At 40.2% G+C, this 18,419-nt stretch overlaps 1 long non-coding RNA gene across 1 annotated transcript; it reads right to left on the bottom strand.

Annotated features, from left to right (window-relative positions):
* Positions 1-156: 156 nt before the first annotated feature.
* On the bottom strand, positions 157-14,240 carry LOC109613953 (uncharacterized). Its single transcript, XR_002195294.2, has 4 exons — positions 13,986-14,240; positions 13,822-13,879; positions 10,576-10,730; positions 157-743 (listed from the first exon to the last, which is right to left on the bottom strand). It is a non-coding gene; the product is annotated as an uncharacterized LOC109613953 (long non-coding RNA).
* Between the last annotated feature and the right edge of the window lie 4,179 nt (positions 14,241-18,419).

Here is an 18,419-nt window from a genome sequence, read left to right as displayed (position 1 = left end):
AGAATTTCAGCGTTGCCACCCATCACTGTAAGTGGAGCGAAGAATGCAACTATGTAGGGTGTATGGATATGTAGGTGCGGTTCAAAGGAAAAACGAATAAACTGATGAAAAATCCGCGAAAAATTTGAAAAGAGGGAAAAACTGGCATCAGTTTTTGCCCTATAAAAAGGCGTAGCGGGGAAAATTTCGTGAATGCGTCTTGTTCTGTTGTGGAAAAATACCATTTGTCCGGGAATTAAGCCATCGTCAAAATAAAATAACAGTGGAATATTTGTTGAATTTAATGTCAAATTGTGGTTGTTTATTTGTGTTCGTTTTGGATAATTTAATTTATGTGTACGTGCGAACAAAATAGTAAAGTCGCGCCAACTATAGCCCCGAACAAGAAATATTGGCTCCTCCAGACTTCTTCCGGGAGGTGGTCAGCTTTGGCAAAAACCCGGAATTTCTGGAAACCCGCCAGGATAAACAGCTGCCCAATTTGTGTTTAAATTTGTTCCCGTGATTGTCTTGTTTGGCTGATGGAAACTGGCCTTGTTTGAGTTAGCAGCAACAACCATTTTGATGTCTTTTGCCTAAAAGGAGAAAAAGTCGATAAGTACCGGCAATAAAAAGGTAAAATTATACATTTTTTCATTCTTATCTAACAAGCCGAGATTCTCCTGTAAAAAATTGGCAGTTGCCTCCAATTGCCGTTCAGAATTAAGCGCCAAATGCTTCCATGGCGCGCTGACGAAAAAAATCTGAAAATTTAACAAAAAAAGAAATAACATTAAATTTACATTGAATTGAGACATTAAAAATCACAACAAACAGAGACGAACAAAATAAGAACAATTATATTTATGTTTTAATGTTAAGTTAAGTGTGAATGTCCATTATTAGTAAGTTAGTATATAAGGTTCATTTGTTGAGTTGGATTTTTTAACACCCAGTTAAAGAAAGTGAGTGTAGGGTTACCCCAAGAGAATGGGACCATTTAAATATTTTTTTGCATGGACTGAATGGTGATGTCCAAAAATAATTAATTGCTGAATAATGGATCATGAAAATTAAAGGTGCTAGGAATTCCAGAATTAAATTTGTTTTATTTAGACTTTGTAATTATGATTAAGACGAAATTATAGTAAATTGTTTAATATGTTTAGTAATATGAACTTCTAATTGTTTCTTGTAAGAGAGGGATCTAGGTTGTATGTAACTAAGTGGTAAGTGTTAGTGGGTTTTGGGGCCCTTTAAAATTATCAATTATTTATTCTGGATCAAAGGGTCAAGGATGGGCGGGCAAAATGTGGGAACCAAAATACCAAGTTCTTTTGTCATGGTTGTATGTCGTGTTTGTTGTTTTATTTTTATTGGTTTTTGTGTTCATTTTCTGTTTACTTTTTAATTGTTCGACGCCTAGTGCTGATGGTGGAAGGGTTGAGAACCCCCTGACAAAAAATGTGCCCCGATTGATCTTGTCGGAACCCCACCATGCACCGCGTCAAGCAGCTACAATATGTCGTCTAATTCAGGCGGTTCATAATGACATAACGCCCAGCTCCATCTAGGCAGCACGTAACAATATGGCGCCCAAATGAGAAAAAAATATTGTCCTGTCATACAACATTTTTTGTGCAATACCAACGTGTCAAAACATTATGGTGGCAAGGACAGTTATTTTCGATTCGTGCAATAATACCTTAGCACAAAGCAATAGACGATAGGGTTAATAGATAAAAACGATATATCGCATTTTCTAAGTGCTAACAGATATTGTATCCACTTATTTGTTTTAAAATCTGTGATAACTGTGCAATATTTAGTTTAGATAATTAGAAAATTAGGATATATCGTTCCATAAGTTAGGGTCTAGTGCAGTAGCTCTTGTTCTTTAATTGTAACAAAGAATATATTGTGTTAATGACCTGTGTTTTTATGTCGATGTTTAATTATTTTTGTAGAGTAGGTACAATAGTTTAAGGTTGACATTAGGGGAAATGTGCAATATCTGCAGTGACGATGAGTGTCACTGACTGTATTGTGCAATAAGTACTCTGTACACGCTGACTTTTTTCGTCAAAATTGAAGAAAAATTTCGTGGTGTTATCCTTTAAATTCGTGTTCATAAATGTTTGTTTAAGTCCAGTCTCTCAACACGCCATGACAAACTTTTTAGGACACTTAAAATTAAATGTTTATTTGATTGCAAATCAATTGAAAACCACACGCTTTATCCACATCAGTTACTGAAAATACACCCTAGGACCTCTAATATATGTCATTTGTGTTGTATTAGTAACCTAATTTTGTTGTTCAAGTAACCTAAGTGTAATTATTTTGTGTTTTACTAATTATTAAATTATTCTACTTTATTTATTCATATATGTTTGTATTTTTGTTATCATTATTTTTAGTATTTTTTTTTTGTCTAGTAGTTTTAAATTTATGTAGTATATTAAACAAATATTAGCCAACGTTTAAATCAATAATTTCCACAATTCTTATTCATTCTAATATTTAAAAAAAAATCCATAATAAAAATTTCAAATTTCTGATGAGCGACAATACCGAAAGAAATAAAGAAGCGGGTCTTAGAAAAAAGAAAAGCAAGAGAAATCGGTTATTGACTTTCGACTCAAGCCGCACCTCGATTTCTTCGCCCTTACCTAAAGTAAACAAAAAACGACTAATAATAATAGTTCTTGTCCGTCAATTCGAGATCTCTCTGGCACAATAACTAATGTTAAACCCAGCACAAGTGCTGCGGCCAGATTGAGACAAAATGATCCCCAACCAGCAAATCAGCCGACTCACCCAGTAGAGGTAGATATTTTAGTGAGAAGCCTAGTGAATGAAAGCTTGGCACAGGCCAATAATAACCTCCGAGGTTTAGTGCAGGAGAGCGTTAGTAGGGAAATGGAACAAGTATATAGTGTCATAAATAGACTCAGTGATGTTTTGTCCAAAATGCCCATTTCTGAACAAAAAGAATTCAAAATCCTACAGCGTCTTCACAGAATGACATTCCGAGACACCAGTCACTACCTCAAGACAACAACAGATCTGATAATTATATGAATCAGGTACCCCAACAAAATCGAGACCATAGCCCCAATTTTAGTCGCAGGAATACGGTCAGTTTTAAGTTTTTCCAGTGGTCAAGGCATAAGAGTGGAAGGGTTTGGACTGAATTTTTCAGGCCGACCAAATAGCCTCTCAGTAGAGGACTTTATTTATCGTCTTGAGTATTTTCAGCAGCACTACTATCTAGATAGTTTGACATTTTGAACGAGATTCATATTTTATTGTCAGGACCAGCTTACGAAGGGTTCTGGTTACAACAGAGAAGCAACAATATGTCAGATTGGAACTCATTGACGCATGGACTCCTAGAACGCTTTAAAATCAGGCGTACGTGTTTTGAGGAACTGAGGGATTTGTTGGAACGCAAACAATTACCAATGAGACCATCGATGAATTTTTTCACGACATAAACTCTAAGCGGTCAAAGTTGCAAAGGCCAGTGTCTGAATTTGAAATTATATCGCTGGTTAAAAAGAATTTACGGAAAAATCTGTCCAGCATAGTTTATTCTATGCCAGTGTCATCCCTCGAACAGCTACGAGTGGAATGTTTAGGAATTGAAGGAACTTTTTTTCATCGCGACTCAGCCCCAAACCCATCTTCATATTTCAATAGGCATGTTAGAGTTCATGCGATTCAAGAAGAAGATGAAGTAAGAAACATTCAAGTCTTTGAAGAAGAAATAGTTGAGGTTTCTGAAATAACTTTAATATGCTGGAATTGTCAAAAACCTGGGCATGGTTTTAGGGACTGCACTTCGGCCCAAAGAAATTTGTTTTGTTTTAAATGTGGCAAGCATGACACAGTCACCCCGAGATGCTCTAACTGTAGGACGGGAAACGGGTGGTCGAACATGGTTGCAGCGGGGAACCATCGTTCTTCAGGGAAACCCGCAATTCAGGACCTTCACTCAAATTAGATACTTCTAATAACGAAGATATTTTCGGAAAGATCCGGCATTATTTGCCATTAAACGTTAGGGAAGAAAACTAAAGCTAAAACAAAATCAAAAATATTTGGGAGAAATTCAAAAATATTTGGTGAGAAGTCTAAGGCATATAAAGCTAACCACGTCTCAGTGAATCGGGTATACGTGGACCGTTGTGCGTAGACCTGGCAAAAACAGATTTTGCTTAGATGCCAGAAAGCTGAATGCCGTGACAGTAAAAGATGCCTACCCACTATAAAATATAGACGGTATCCTCAGCAGAATAGACCAGACACATTATATAAGCAGCTTCGACCTAGAATATGTCTTCTGGCAGATAGAGTTAGAAGATGAAGCCAAGCCATATACTGCGTTCACAGTTCCAGGTCGACCGCTGTACCAATTCCGGGTAATGCCGTTTGGCTTGTGTAATGCGGCTCAAAGATTATGTCGATTAATGGACAAAATGATACCGGGGAGGCTCAAGTCTAATGTGTTTATTTATTTCGACGATCTTTTAATAATCGCTAATGACTTCGAATACCACCTTAAATTGTTGAAAGACGTTGCAGAATGCCTACAGAAAGCCAATCTCACCATCGGATTGAATAAGTCTTTATTTTGCTTCAGAGAGTTACGTTATCTCGGATACATAATTGGAAATGGAAGCTTAAAAACCGACTCTGAAAAGATCAAGGCAATACTGAAAATCCCGATACCGAAGTCGCCTAGAGAAGTTCGGAGACTTATAAAGGATTTTGCCTCAGTGTCAGCGCCCCTAACAGATGCGCTAAAGAAAGGCCAGAAATTTTCGATGTCTCCCGAAGCCATTGAATCTCAAACTCTCAAACACAGTCCTCAGACACCCCGACTTTCACCAAGAATTTTTTATTCAATGTGATGCATTTGAATACGGTGTCGGGACCGTCCCATTTCAAAAAATGATGAAGGCGATGAAAATCCTATTGCATTTTATTCGCAAAAACTAAATCCCTGCCAAAGAAATTACACTGTGACAGAAAAAGAGTGTTTAGCGGCTGTGTTAGCTGTAAAGAGATTTCGACCTTATGTCGAACTCATGAAGTTCACAATTATAACCGACCATGCAAGTCTTAAGAAGCTGATGTCACTTAAGGATGGAAGACTTGCACGGTGGTCTTTGCAACTACAAACGTACGATTTCTCAATCGAACACCGAAAGGGGCACATTATCTCGATCGCCCATTGACTCAGATTTGATAGTAGAAGAAATAGATATAGATCTGAATTTCGAAACGACGGCTTTCGACGATGAATAGTATATAGAACTTCGAGATACGATACTCAAAAACCAAGAAGTATTACCCGACTTGAGAATAGCAGACAACAAAATCTCCATAAGGAAAATAAATTTCGATTCGGATATAGAAGAATTCGAGTGGAAATTATAGGTACCTCTAACCATAACGCATGCCCTGATAGAGAACGCGCATAATTATAACGATACAGTACATGACGGCATCAGCAAGACACTTAATCGTCTTAAAACTTTTACTACTGGCCTAAGATGGTGTCACAGGTGAGACAGTATGTCAGAAATTGTGATATTTGCAAGGAAAGCAAATCATCAAACCAGCACCTGAACCCTACAATCGGCAATAAAGTGGTGGCGGAAAGAACATTTCATAAATTGTACGTGGATTTTCTTGGAAAATATCCTCGATCGAAAAAAGAAAACGCGTACATTTTTATTGTGGTAGAGCACTTCACAAAATTTACGTTCCTGAACGCGATGAAGGAAGCAGCATCTCAAAACGTTGTCAAATTTTTAGAGGAACAGGTATTTCATATCTTCGGCATACCAGAGGTTATCCACAGTGATAACGGAAAACAATTTACATCGAAAGTATTTGAAAGGATGATTAAGAATTACAAGATTCAACACCTGACCACAGCATATTATTCTCCTCAGTCAAATGCTTCCGAGCGAGTAAACCAGTCGGTACTGGCGGCTATCAGAACCTATGTGGAAAATGACCATCGCGACTGGGATTTATATTTAACAGAAATTGCACCAGCGCTTCGTACATCCGTGCATTCTTCTACCGGTGTAAATCCTTTCTTCGCCCTTTTTGGGTATAATATGTTTACAAATGGATCTGATTATAAGCTTGCCAAAAAGTTAAAATCACTCACTGACCACTAAATAGATGATCTAAATAGGAGCGACAAATTAGAACTGATGCGAGAGAAAATAAAAAGCAATATGCACAAAGCATTTGAAAATAGTGCAAAACGCTACAACCAAAGAGCACGTATAATTAGTTTATTGCCAGGTCAAGAAGTTTATCGACGTAATCACATGCTGTCTGACTTTAAGAATAATATTAACGCGGAATTCGGGAAAAAGTTTCTAAAATGTAGAGTTGTTAGACCCATTGGGAATAATATGTATGAATTAGAAACACTCCAAGGTAAACCGCTAGGGAATTTCCATGCCAAAGATATAAAAATTTTAAAGTGCAATAATTTCTGTGATACTAGTAATAAAAAGTGCAATATAGATTAAGGAAATCAATGTTTGTGAACGTCCATTTCTTTACTTATTTTGCTGCTGTAATTATTAGTACCAATTATTGACATGTTTTACAATTTTTATCTTTCATTAGGCTAAGAAATATCCTTGATTGCCCGGCTTGTTTTATTTCAGGGTGTGGGAGTTCCCCACGTTGGGACAGAAGCAATAGCAGACCAGAAGCATAAAGAAATAAAACGACCTTGACTAAGTTGAGATTGCATTAAAAATGAGGAAAGTATTTTTGAGGATCTTAAGAAGTTAGTGAGAAAGTGTGATATTATTTTTGAAAAATTCCCACCACTGTACTATAACTATAAAATATTCTTAGAAATTGACCCAATCTAGCCCAAACTTGAGTTGTTAATGGCCCGAAACCGCAGAAAAATAACTTTATATATGAGGTATAATTTGACTATAATAAAATTGAGTAATATTATAATATAGTTTATAAATGATAATAAAATAATTTATTTTATCATGCTGCGATGAAAGGATATGTAGTATGGCGGCTCTGATTTATAGTATATTCCAACATTTTTTTATATATATTCGACATACTCGGTGGATGTATTTCACCACCAGAGTAAACCACTAGTATTTTTTTTACAATCCCACGGCGGCCGGTTCTATGTACCGGATTGACTTGGAGGCACATTTCTCCGACCAGAGGCCGCCAACCCAGCAAATACATGTTCGTGTTCGTCCATTTTTCTGATGTGGGAGCAACATTACCCGGAATGTTTGCTCCGTATTCTCTTGGTCCGAGCCGGGATCGAGACCAACCCCGGACCATGGTTCTGCTCCGTTTGTCGTAATCGCATCCACCACAGATCGGTTTCGGTGAGATGCAACGGATGTATGGAGTGGGTGCATTTCCGGAATTGTTCCGGCCTAAACTGGATACAGGAGTATAGCGATAGGGACTACATTGCTTCCTGCTGCGTCAATGTAGACCCCAGTGAGTCTTCATCTTCGGCGTCCTCATCGTCGTCGCAATATGAGACTCCCCCGCAATCTCCTCAACAGCAATCTACGCAGCAGTTCACACCGCACATTGCTGTTCAGGTTCCGGATAATGCATCATTTCTCCAATTTAATTGTGATGGTCTCAGAGGTAAGATTAACGAAATTGTAAGCTTTATGAGTCGGAAGAACATCAAGGTCGCAGCGATCCAGGAAACGAAGCTGAGTACCACCTGCAGGCTTCAAAGTTGTGATGGATACAACGTACGGAGGAAGGATCGCTCCAGAGGTGGAGGATTAGCGTTCCTATTGCAGCACTCTGTCCAGTACAGACCTATCACGCCTGAGCTTGACTCTAGTGACCCGTACATGGAATGTATGGGGGTAGCGGTCAAGTGTGAAACAGCCGAGGTAGAGGTGCTCAACGTGTACATTCCGCCGTTAAATAGCTGTGCCCCACGTTATATGCCTAATATCAGTTCACTACTGGTAGGCAATAACCGTCTGGTGCCCATCATGAATTATGGCATTCCGTCCTAGGTAATGACCAGAGAGGCATGGCTCTGGCTGAGCAAATTGATAGCTCCACGTTTTGCACAGTGAATGAGGACGCGCCCACCAGAATAAGGGGAGACTGCTACAGTTCTCCGGACATATCCATCGTGTCCCCAGGTCTGACGAATGACGTAACTTGGCAATCAGTCATTTCTCTAGGCTCAGACCACCTCCCCATTATTATCGCCATGAACAGACCACCCGACTTCATTGACTCTGAACGCCGCATTTTCCTTAACCATGGGAAAGCCAATTGGCAAGAATTCAGAGAGTATACCAATCGCCGCTTCAGAGAACTGCCCAACCCATCTGATGTTCAGGTAGCAGATAGGTGTTTCCGGGACATCATCAAAGCTGCAGCCGCTCGCTATATACCTGCTGGTCGAATACCTGAAATAAGACCAAATTTCCCAGCAGAGGCAGCGGGATTACCAAACGAGCGAGATGAGCTTCGCCAGCCGAGGAGGTACCACCACAATTTACGTTGGCAGATTTTGCACAGGTCATCAGAAGCGCAAAGTCATGCAAAGCGCTTGGTCTGACGGAATCTCAATGGTGATGTTGAAGCAACTAGATGAACCAGGAGTTCAGTATCTTACAAAGCTTCTCAATCTGTCGTTAGCCACCCTAGTAGTTCCCGATGCCTGGAAATGGGCAGGGTGGTCCCGCTACTGAAGCCAGGCAAGGATGCCAGCAAAAGTGATTCATACAGGCCGATATCACTTTTGTCACCAGTAGCATAGACGCTTGAGGCTTTACTCCTCCCCAGCATAAGAGAGTGTTTCCCAGTAGCCGATCATCAACACGGATTCCGAAAATTGCACAGCAGAACAACAGCTTTACACGCCATTTCCACACATGTCAGCAGAGGTCTCAACCAGAACAGGCCGTGCGATAGAACAGTTATGGTGGCACTTGATTTATCAAAAGCCTTTGATACAGTCAATCATGCCACACTGTTCGAAGACATTGAGCGCACCACCCTCCGGCCAAGTTTGAAACGTTGGATAGTAAACTACATGTGTAGACGCCAGTCGTACGTGGAATTCAGAAACAAGAAGTCGAGCATCCGTAGAGTTAAACAGGGAGTTCCCCAAGGTGGGGTGATATCTCCGGAACTGTTTAACCTCTACCTTTCTGACATTCCACGCCCTCCAGACGGCATAGAGATTATAACGTACGCAGATGATTGTACGCTCGTGGTGTCCGGACCCATTATTGATGACATTTGCGATCGGTTAAACGCTTACCTTGTTGATCTTATCGCCTTTTTCACTGCGAGGAATATGAAGATATCCGCCACTAAGTCGACGGCCACACTTTTCACCACATGGACTGCGGAGATGGGGCTATCCATGAATGTGCAGGTCGATGGTGCTATTATTCCGACCACCAACTACCCCAAGGTATTAGGGGTCACATTCGATAGCCTCTTTAAGTCGTCCGCGCATACCACAGCTATCTGCGACAAGTTTAGAAGTAGGGACAAGGTCCTTAAGTCTCTGGCCGGCAGTACTTGGGGAGCTGGTAAGAAAACCTTGTTGACCTCTTACAACGCGATAGGCCGGTCTGTGATAAACTATGCGGCTCCAATGTGGTCCGCCAACGTCAGTGCTACTCAGTGGAAAAATGTTCAGTCCTGCCAGAATGCCGCCCTTAGAACCGCAACAGGGTGCCTTCTCATGACACCTGTCGATCACCTACATGAGGAGGCGAAGGTCTTACCGGTGCGACAGCATAACAAAATGCTGTCAATGCAATACCTGCTTGGGTGTTATAGACAAAGCCATCCAAATCACCATCTTGTGGATAGGCAACCTCCGCCCAGGCACGTTAGGAAAGACCTTCATGATCTAGAGAAAGAGGTACAGAGGTATACGAGAGAGCCTCTAGATCAACAGGCCTATCAAGCGGGACTGAATAGTATTCACTCTAATGCGGTCCCAGAAGCCATTCAAGGATATAGAGTGAATACTGTGCTTGGAGACCATCCCCCTCCCGTCGCAGCTGAAGAACGAGAGCTGCCCCGACAAATTCGAGTAGTTTTGGCTCAATTACGATCCGGATGGTGCAGCCGCCTAAATTCCTACTGGGCACAGCATGTGGCACAGGCCCACATGACACGCTGCACCTATTTCGCTGCCCAGCGAAGCCTACTCACCTAACTCCAGTCTCGTTATGGACACAAACCATACAGGTTGCATCCTTTTTGAGGCTGGAGCCAGAACCTGATTGAATTGAGTCAGAAAATGGAAACCGAACGAACACAGATGTATGAGCTGCTACAACAACAACTAGTGTTTTTATGATAGTGTCTCAAATACGACGGACTTCATAAATCTTTTAAAGTTGTTGTTTGTTGTTGTTTATAAGAGATATTCCCTGTAAATCTTTTTTGGGCGTATGTGGAATACATCATTGAGCAATCCAATTCCATACTACAGTCTCACACCTCATTTTGTTTTTCTTGTCCGTCCGTTCACTTATCATAATAAAAACTGACGCAACAAATTTTTGACCCCTTCCAATCGCTGGTGATTCCATACACAGGTGATGCGAATAGTCAGGTAGAAGATGATGTTGTTTCCCACAGGTGTGCCATTTAATTGATATGTGTCAAAGTATCTTTCCATTTATCGGGCTGTGCTCCCAGGTATCCTAAGGTACATAAAAGGTAGAATTAGTAAAAAGCAAATAATAGTATGAAAGAAATAAAAAAACGTTCAAATGACAAGCACAAAATTTTAATGAATCGATTTTCGGACGTCAGTTTTTAATTAAAAAGTAAAAATTCTCTAAAATTGAATTTACTAGCAATTACCTTTATGCCTATGTTTGGCACTGCCACTTTTCACACAAATTGTCCGTTAATATAATTTTATTTGTAACACCAATCTTTTTTACTTCATACGCTAACCCCAAATCTCAACTACTCCGTAAACACACAGCTTACCTGTTGTTTCACTGCCGCTATAACATGTTGCGACCTCTTTCAGAAACGAAACCGCATACTTTCCACATTCATTTCCTCAAGTCTAGGCATAAATACTGGGTATCATTTCACGATGCCGAACAAAATCGTTTGTTCGTGCTTCAGCGCACTTTCAAACAAACAACACAACACACAAAGCAAATATCACTCGAGAATCTTCCTCACCGCCAAGGCAATAATTTTTCCATGATGTTTCTCGTACTAACAATCAATTTGTTGGTTGTTGTTGTTGTAGCAGTAGTACATGTATATGTTTGCGTTCTGCTAATCTGGTTCCAGCTCCAGGTTTAGAAATTCGGCTACTTTAACGGGCTGTAGCCAGAGATCTTCTGGAGTGAGTTGGGTAGGTTTGGCTGAGCAATTAAAAAGGTGTAGCGTATTGTGGGGGGTTGTAACGCACGCCGGGCAGGCGTCACGCACATCTTCATCAAATTGTGCCCAATACGAATTGAGACGACTACACCATCCTGAACGTAATTGCGCCAAAACTACCCCGGTTTGTCTAGGCAGCTGACGTTCTTCAGCTGCAATGGATGGGGGGTGGACTCCGAGGATGGCATTGACTTTATAACTGCTAATAGCATCCGCGACTGCATCGGTGTGAATGCCACTCAGACCTGCCTGGTAGGCTTCTTGATCTAGAGGTTCTCTCCTGTAGCGCTGGACCTCCCTCTCTAGATCATGTACGTCCTTCCTGACACGCCTGGGTGGGGGATACTTATCCACCATAAGATGGTTGGGATGACTCTCACGGTAACACCCAGCAGGTACTGCAACGAAAGCATATGATTATGCTGACGTAAGGGAAGGACTTTCGCCTCGTCATGTAGATGGTCCACTGGTGTCATGAGGAGGCACCCTGTCGCAGTTCTCAGGGCAGCGTTCTGGCAGGTCTGGATATGCTTCCACTGCGTAGCACTAGTATTCGCAGACAACACTGGAGCCGCATGGCTGACCACAGACCGACCTATCGCGTTATAAGAGGTCAACAAGGTTTCTTGTCCGCACCCAAGAGCTGCCGGCTAGCGCCTTGCGGACCTTGTTCCTACTTTTCATCTTGTCGCAGATAGCTGTGGCTTGCGCGGACGACTTGAACATGCTGTCGAACGTGACCCCAAGAATCTTGGGGTAGTTCGGGGTCGGTATTAGATTCCCCTCGACCTGAGCATTCAGCTGTGTTCTCATCTCCGCAGACCATGTGGTAAAGAGTGTGGCCGTTGATTTCGTGGCGGATATTTTCATATTCCTCGCGTGGAAGTATGCGGCAAGCTCCGTGAGATAGGGGTTCAACCTTTCGCATATGTCATCGACCACTGGACCCGACGCCATGATCGTACAATCATCCGCATACGTTACGATCTCAATGCCGTCTGGAGGGCGAGGAATTCCGGAAAGGTAGATGAACAGTTCCGGAGATATCATCCCACTTGGGGAAGATATCATCCCACCTGGGAAGTGACTGAGGTCCTATCATCCTTTTTTCCAGGGTTCGAGAGCGACTTAACCGTTACCCACAGCTTACTCATATCGGTTCCAATGTTGCAGCACTTCAGATGGTCTAGCCACGATTGACTTCCACTGTCAAATCACTGTTTCTAGGATCAGTAGGATTGGTACGACGGAGATCATCTCGCCCGTTTGAGCTTTCCCATGGTTAAGGAAAGTGCAGCGTTCAGAGGTTATGAAATCGGGCGACCTGCTTATGGAGACGATTATCGGGAGGTGGTCTGAGCCAAGAGAAATGACGGGTTGCCAAGTCACGTCATTTATCAGACCGGGTGACACTATGGATAAGTCTGGCGATCTGTGACACTCTCCTCTTATTCGAGTGGGGCATCCTTGTTAACCGTGCAGATTGTGGATTATCTAGGACGGAATACCACAACTCATGGTGGGCATTAAAATCCCCTAGTACCAGGCGGTTATTGCCTACCAATAATGGGCTAATATCAGGCAAATAACGCGGTTCACAGCTATTAATCGGCGGGATATACACATTAAGCACCTCTACCTCGGCAGTTCCACACTTGACTGCTACCCCCATACATTCCCTGTATGGGTCACTAGAGACTAGCTCAAGCGAGATAGGTCTGTACTGAACAGAATGGTGTAACAGGAACGCTAATCCCCCACCTCCACTTCTGGTGCGATCCTTCCTTAGTACGTTGTAACCATTACAACGTTGTAGGCTGCAATTTTCATTCAGCTTGGTTTCCTGCACCGCTGCGATCTTAATATTCCTCCGACTCATAAATTCCACTATCTCATCTATTTTGCCTCGAAGTCCGTTGCAATTGAATTGCAAGAATGATGCACAATCCGAAGTTGGAATAGCAACATGTGGCGTTAGGTGCTGCGGTGTTGGTTGCTGTTCTGGAGACTGCTGTAGTCTCGCAAATGCCTTAGTCCGGAACAGTTCTTAAAGTGCATCCATTACATCGCACCGAAACAGATCTGTGGTGGATGACGTTCTGACAATCCGATCAGAACCAAGGTCCGGGGTTTTCCTCAATCCCGGCACGGACCACTAAAATCCGGAGCAAGCATTCCGGGACATGCTGCTCCCAATGCAGAAAAATAAACAAACACAAACATGTACATACTGGGTTGGCAGCCGCTGACCGAAACTGGGATCTTGTTGTTTCGGGTCAATCCGGTATCGCAGAGCCCGCTGCCGTGGGATTGATCAATTTGTTGGTAATATCTGAAGGTTGGTGTCCACAAGGGGAATATGTGTAGCACTCCATTTTTAATTACCTTGTAATTTGCTTAGCTGCCAACAACTTTTATGTCAAAATGTCACCCCATTAGTAACCTGAAATAGTAAAGACGATATTAAAGATAAATTTTCAATAGTCACCATAGAACAAAAAATTTTCAAATTAAAATGTGTACGAATAAATAATTTTACAACTGCTTACCTGTGTCCTGTCCACTTTAGAAATGTCCGTGATTCTAGCTGGTAGCATGCATTTCCTTAAGATTGGCATATCCCGATTTAAATCCAGTTTTATTTCAGTCATCACTGAGAGATTTTTCAAAATACCATTCCATAGGTCATGCACATCATCATTTCCAGCGTTTGCCTTGGAAATGTTGAAGTTTGTTGCATGTGACCCAGAAATGTTTAAATTTTAATAAATTTATTACCAGCACCTTTGTGTATAGTTGCTGTCTTCTTTGGCCGGCAAAAAATGAGAGAGCCGGATATGCGAAGTGGCCGGGTCATGTACAGAATTTCAGCGTTGCCACCCATCACTGTAAGTGAAGCGAAGAATGCAACTATGTAGGGTGTAGGGATATGTAGGTGCGGTTCAAAGGAAAAAACGAATAAACTGAGGAAAAATCCGCGAAAAATGTGAAAAGAGAAAAAAACTATAAAAAGGCGTAGCGGGGAAAATTTCGTGAATGCGTCTTGTTCTGTTGTGGAAAAATACCATTTGTCCGGGAATTAAGCCCCATCGTCAAAATAAAGTAACAGTGGAATATTTGTTAAATTTAATGTCAAATTGTGGTGTGTTTATTTGTGTTCGTTTTGGATAATTTAATTTATGTGTACGTGCGAACAAAATAGTAAAGTCGCGCCAACTATAGCCCCGAACAAGAAACATTGGCTCCTCCAGACTTCTTCCTGGAGGTGGTCAATTTTGGCAAAAACCCGGAATTTCTGGAAACCCCGCCAGGATAAACAGCTGCCCAATTTGTGTTTAAATTTGTTCCCGTGATTATCTTGTTTGGCTGATGGAAACTGGCCTTGTTTGAGTTAGCAGCAAAAACCATTTTGATGTCCTAAAAGTAGAAAAAGTCGATAAGTACCGGCGATAAAAAGGTAAAATTATACATTTTCTCATACTTACCTAACAAGCCGAGATTCTCCTGTAAAAAATTGGCAGTTGCCTCCAATTACCGTTCAGAATTAAGCGCCAAAAGCTTCCATGATGCGCTGAAAATTTCTGAAAATTTAACAAACAAACAATATAACATTAAATTTACATTGAATTGAGACATTTAAAATCACAACAACAGAGACGAACAAAATATGACCAATTATATTTATGGAACAGTGTGGCTTGTTTGTTCGGGATACCGTAGTATTTTGTTGTTGCAAAATGGTCTGGCTTTATCCCTTTATTGTTGTTTTTATAAAAACAACGTTTGTTATTAGTGGAGAACGATGGTAATGTTTACCAGGAGGTAAGGCAGGGAATACCTAGGTTTCGGAAAGAGCCACCAATCCTCATCAGTTCCCTTGTTTTTGTCTGGGATATTCTCCCCAGAAGTTATTTTAAAATAACTTCTATGACAAAAAACATTTTTTTACCCAAGTGACGAGATCGTAAGCTCAATAGAAGAGGAACCAAATAATTAAATAAAACTAAAATTCTCTTGGAAAGTCTTCTAAATCTTACAACCGCACTTATAAACATTTACATCTTTCTCCACTTGTTATGCTTTCGTTCAGCCTGAACGAAGTAGCATAACCATGTAAGTTGGTTTTGTCTGTTACAACAAAAACCCCTTCGTCGACCGTGCCTTGTCTATTAATAGATTATATTTATGTTTTAATGTTAGGTTAACTGTGAACGTCCATTATTAGTAAGTTAGTATATAAGGTTCTGTTAAAACATACATAAATATTTTTTTTATTGTTCTATAAGAGTTTTAATTACTATCTAGGCGGCTTCCTTCAAGTTCATGTACTTGCAAGGAATTAATTTGGATACTAAGTGTCAGTTCAAATTTATGTGTTTGAATTGAATCGCACTAGATCCTACTATCAAAACATTTCTTGGTGACCCCGACGTGATTGAACCCCGGTCTCCCGCGTAAGCTGGTAAACAGGAGATCGTGAGTTGCGGTTCGTCTTCTCTCTGTTCGAAACGGTTGGTCACACTTCCATTAATTGTGACAAATATACTTGTATGTTATTACACACACAGTAGTAGTATTCTAAGAATATACATATTTCTTTCTCACATGGAAAGCCTCAAAAAAATATCAAACAAAACATAAGAAAATCTTCAAAAACCACCAAAACAAAAACCAAGAAGCTCCAAACTTCCAAAAAACAGTAGAGAAGAGTTGTGATAGTTTTTCAAAAAATGTTTTGATAGTAGGATCTAGTGCGATTCAATTCAAACACATAAATTTGAACTGACACTTAGTATCCAAATTAATTTCCTTGCAAGCACATGAACTTGAAGGTAGCCGCCTAGATAGTAATTAAAACTCTTAGTTAGTCACTACAAAAGACGACTGAATTTCTTTATTTCTGGCTGTCTTTATATACATAATTTCCTAACATAATTAATTAAAATGCTATGATAATGCTGATATAAATTAATTGTAATGTAGGTCGGCTACTAGTAGACATTAAATGCTATGTAAGCAAAATAAATAAATGTGTTAAAGAAACTTAAAACATTGCAAAAGTGAATGAACCAATGGCCAATGAACTAAAATAAAGAAAATTAACTGTAACAATAAATAGTCCAAATATGTGATATTATAATGCTGTATAAAGCAGTTTAAAACTTATAAATATGTAGGTGTGCTTGATTTTTGTATTTATTGTTTGTTTTGGTAATAATCTAGAGTATGTTATAGAACAATAAAAAAAATATTTATGTATGTTTTAACATTCTCCGCCACGTTGACATTGTTCAAGTAATGAGTGCGCCTGGGTTGGATGCATGTGGGAATGACTCCATTGTAACATCGATGTTGATTGATGAGATCTTATAGCTGGTGTAGGTATGAATTGAGATGGCTTCTTAAATTTTGTGTGGATCCTCCAACTCAGCAGGCCAAGTAAAAAAAGAATGCAGCAAGCTAAAGATGCGTAGCTAACTGCATGATGATGTTGATTTGATGAGTGTATTAATTGTGGTAGGTGTTTTAGAGTTGATTCATGCAACTGTTCTTGTATATTATCCACTCTTCTTGATGAATCTTGTAAGAGGTGGTATTGGTATTTGTTGAAACCTTTTCAATTTCCTCTTGTCGACTTATATTTGAATGCCTTTCAATCTGTCATTTTGTACTGCAACTATTTTGAACAACTCAAAACTGTTGGTTAACTAAGGGTATCTTCACTTCAAAAATGATTTCATATTTTGTAACTGCCCCTTTGACACTCATAAGCTTATAAAGTTGAATCAAATTGTCACCTGATGTTGGCAAAGCATGTGAAATTGGAAGATTAGCCTTAAGACACTAATTTCTTCTTTCAATTGATGAGGAGCCATAACAGGGGACTTATTTTTCCATGATGAGTATCAGTAAGTACATTAATGATTTCGGCCTGTGTTCTCTGTAAGATTATTGCGGATAACATCAAATGCGTTCGATAGAAGTCCAAACAGTTGAGAATTGTTGAATTGGGCGGATTCTTCAGCTATATCGTTATTGTGTTTGTCAATCATTTTCAAAATCTCCCGTATTTTTGATGAGTGTTAATCTCATCCTGTTTTATAACATTAATAGTTGAATCAATTATGAAGTCTGATTTTTCAATAGACTGATTATGTGGTCCTGTTCGCCTTTTGCCTGGTGATAGTCTTTGACATTTCTTCTGCATAGTCCGTATCAAGAACGCCAAAAAGTGAGTGCGCAATATTCCCAATTATGTTGAATGGAGATCTTTTTACACGTTTGTTGATGATAATTCTTTGTCTTGTAGTAATTCATTTTTCGTCCTGCTTCAGGTTGATTACAAAATGTGCACATCTCATGCTGATGCATTACATGGCACATTTGCTGCAACGTTTGTAAGCCGGATGCCAATGACTCTATTTCCGAAACAAAGGGCTTTAAGTCATAATATACTAGCATCTTCCATTCTGCCGTATGCAGTTTCAGTTCTCAAACCCTTCAAAATATAATCCCGGATCATTGTGAAATTGTGTAACTTTCAAATTGTTGCACAGGACCATAGGTATTAGGAACAATGTTAATAATACTTATAGTATTATAGGACTGTTTGCAATTCTCACTCTTTTTGCCGGAATGACATCTCTTCCATGTCATCTGTTACCGGCTTTTTCTTGTGGGAAATTGTGCTTTCTTGAGTTGTATCTTTGTCAATTACAGCATTATCATGATCTTCTGGAAACAGTGGTGCTAGTCGATGGATGGCCCGCTTGAATACTCCGGTGGGGGTTTTTATTTCAGCAACTCTTACAGCTCCGTCATCACCGAAAAATACGTTAAGAACTCTCCCTAATGGCCACTTCATTGGAGGTAGATTGTCTTCCTTTATAATGACCATATCTCCTTTTCTAAGATTGGGCATCTTTTGCTCCATTTGTTACGTGCTTGGAGTTCATGTAGGTATTCTTCCGACCACCTTTTTC

The sequence above is a fragment of the Musca domestica genome, unplaced genomic scaffold (assembly GCF_030504385.1).
Source record: "Musca domestica strain aabys unplaced genomic scaffold, Musca_domestica.polishedcontigs.V.1.1 47, whole genome shotgun sequence".
NCBI lineage: Eukaryota > Metazoa > Arthropoda > Insecta > Diptera > Muscidae > Musca > Musca domestica.
This window is presented reverse-complemented; position numbering and strand designations above follow the sequence as displayed.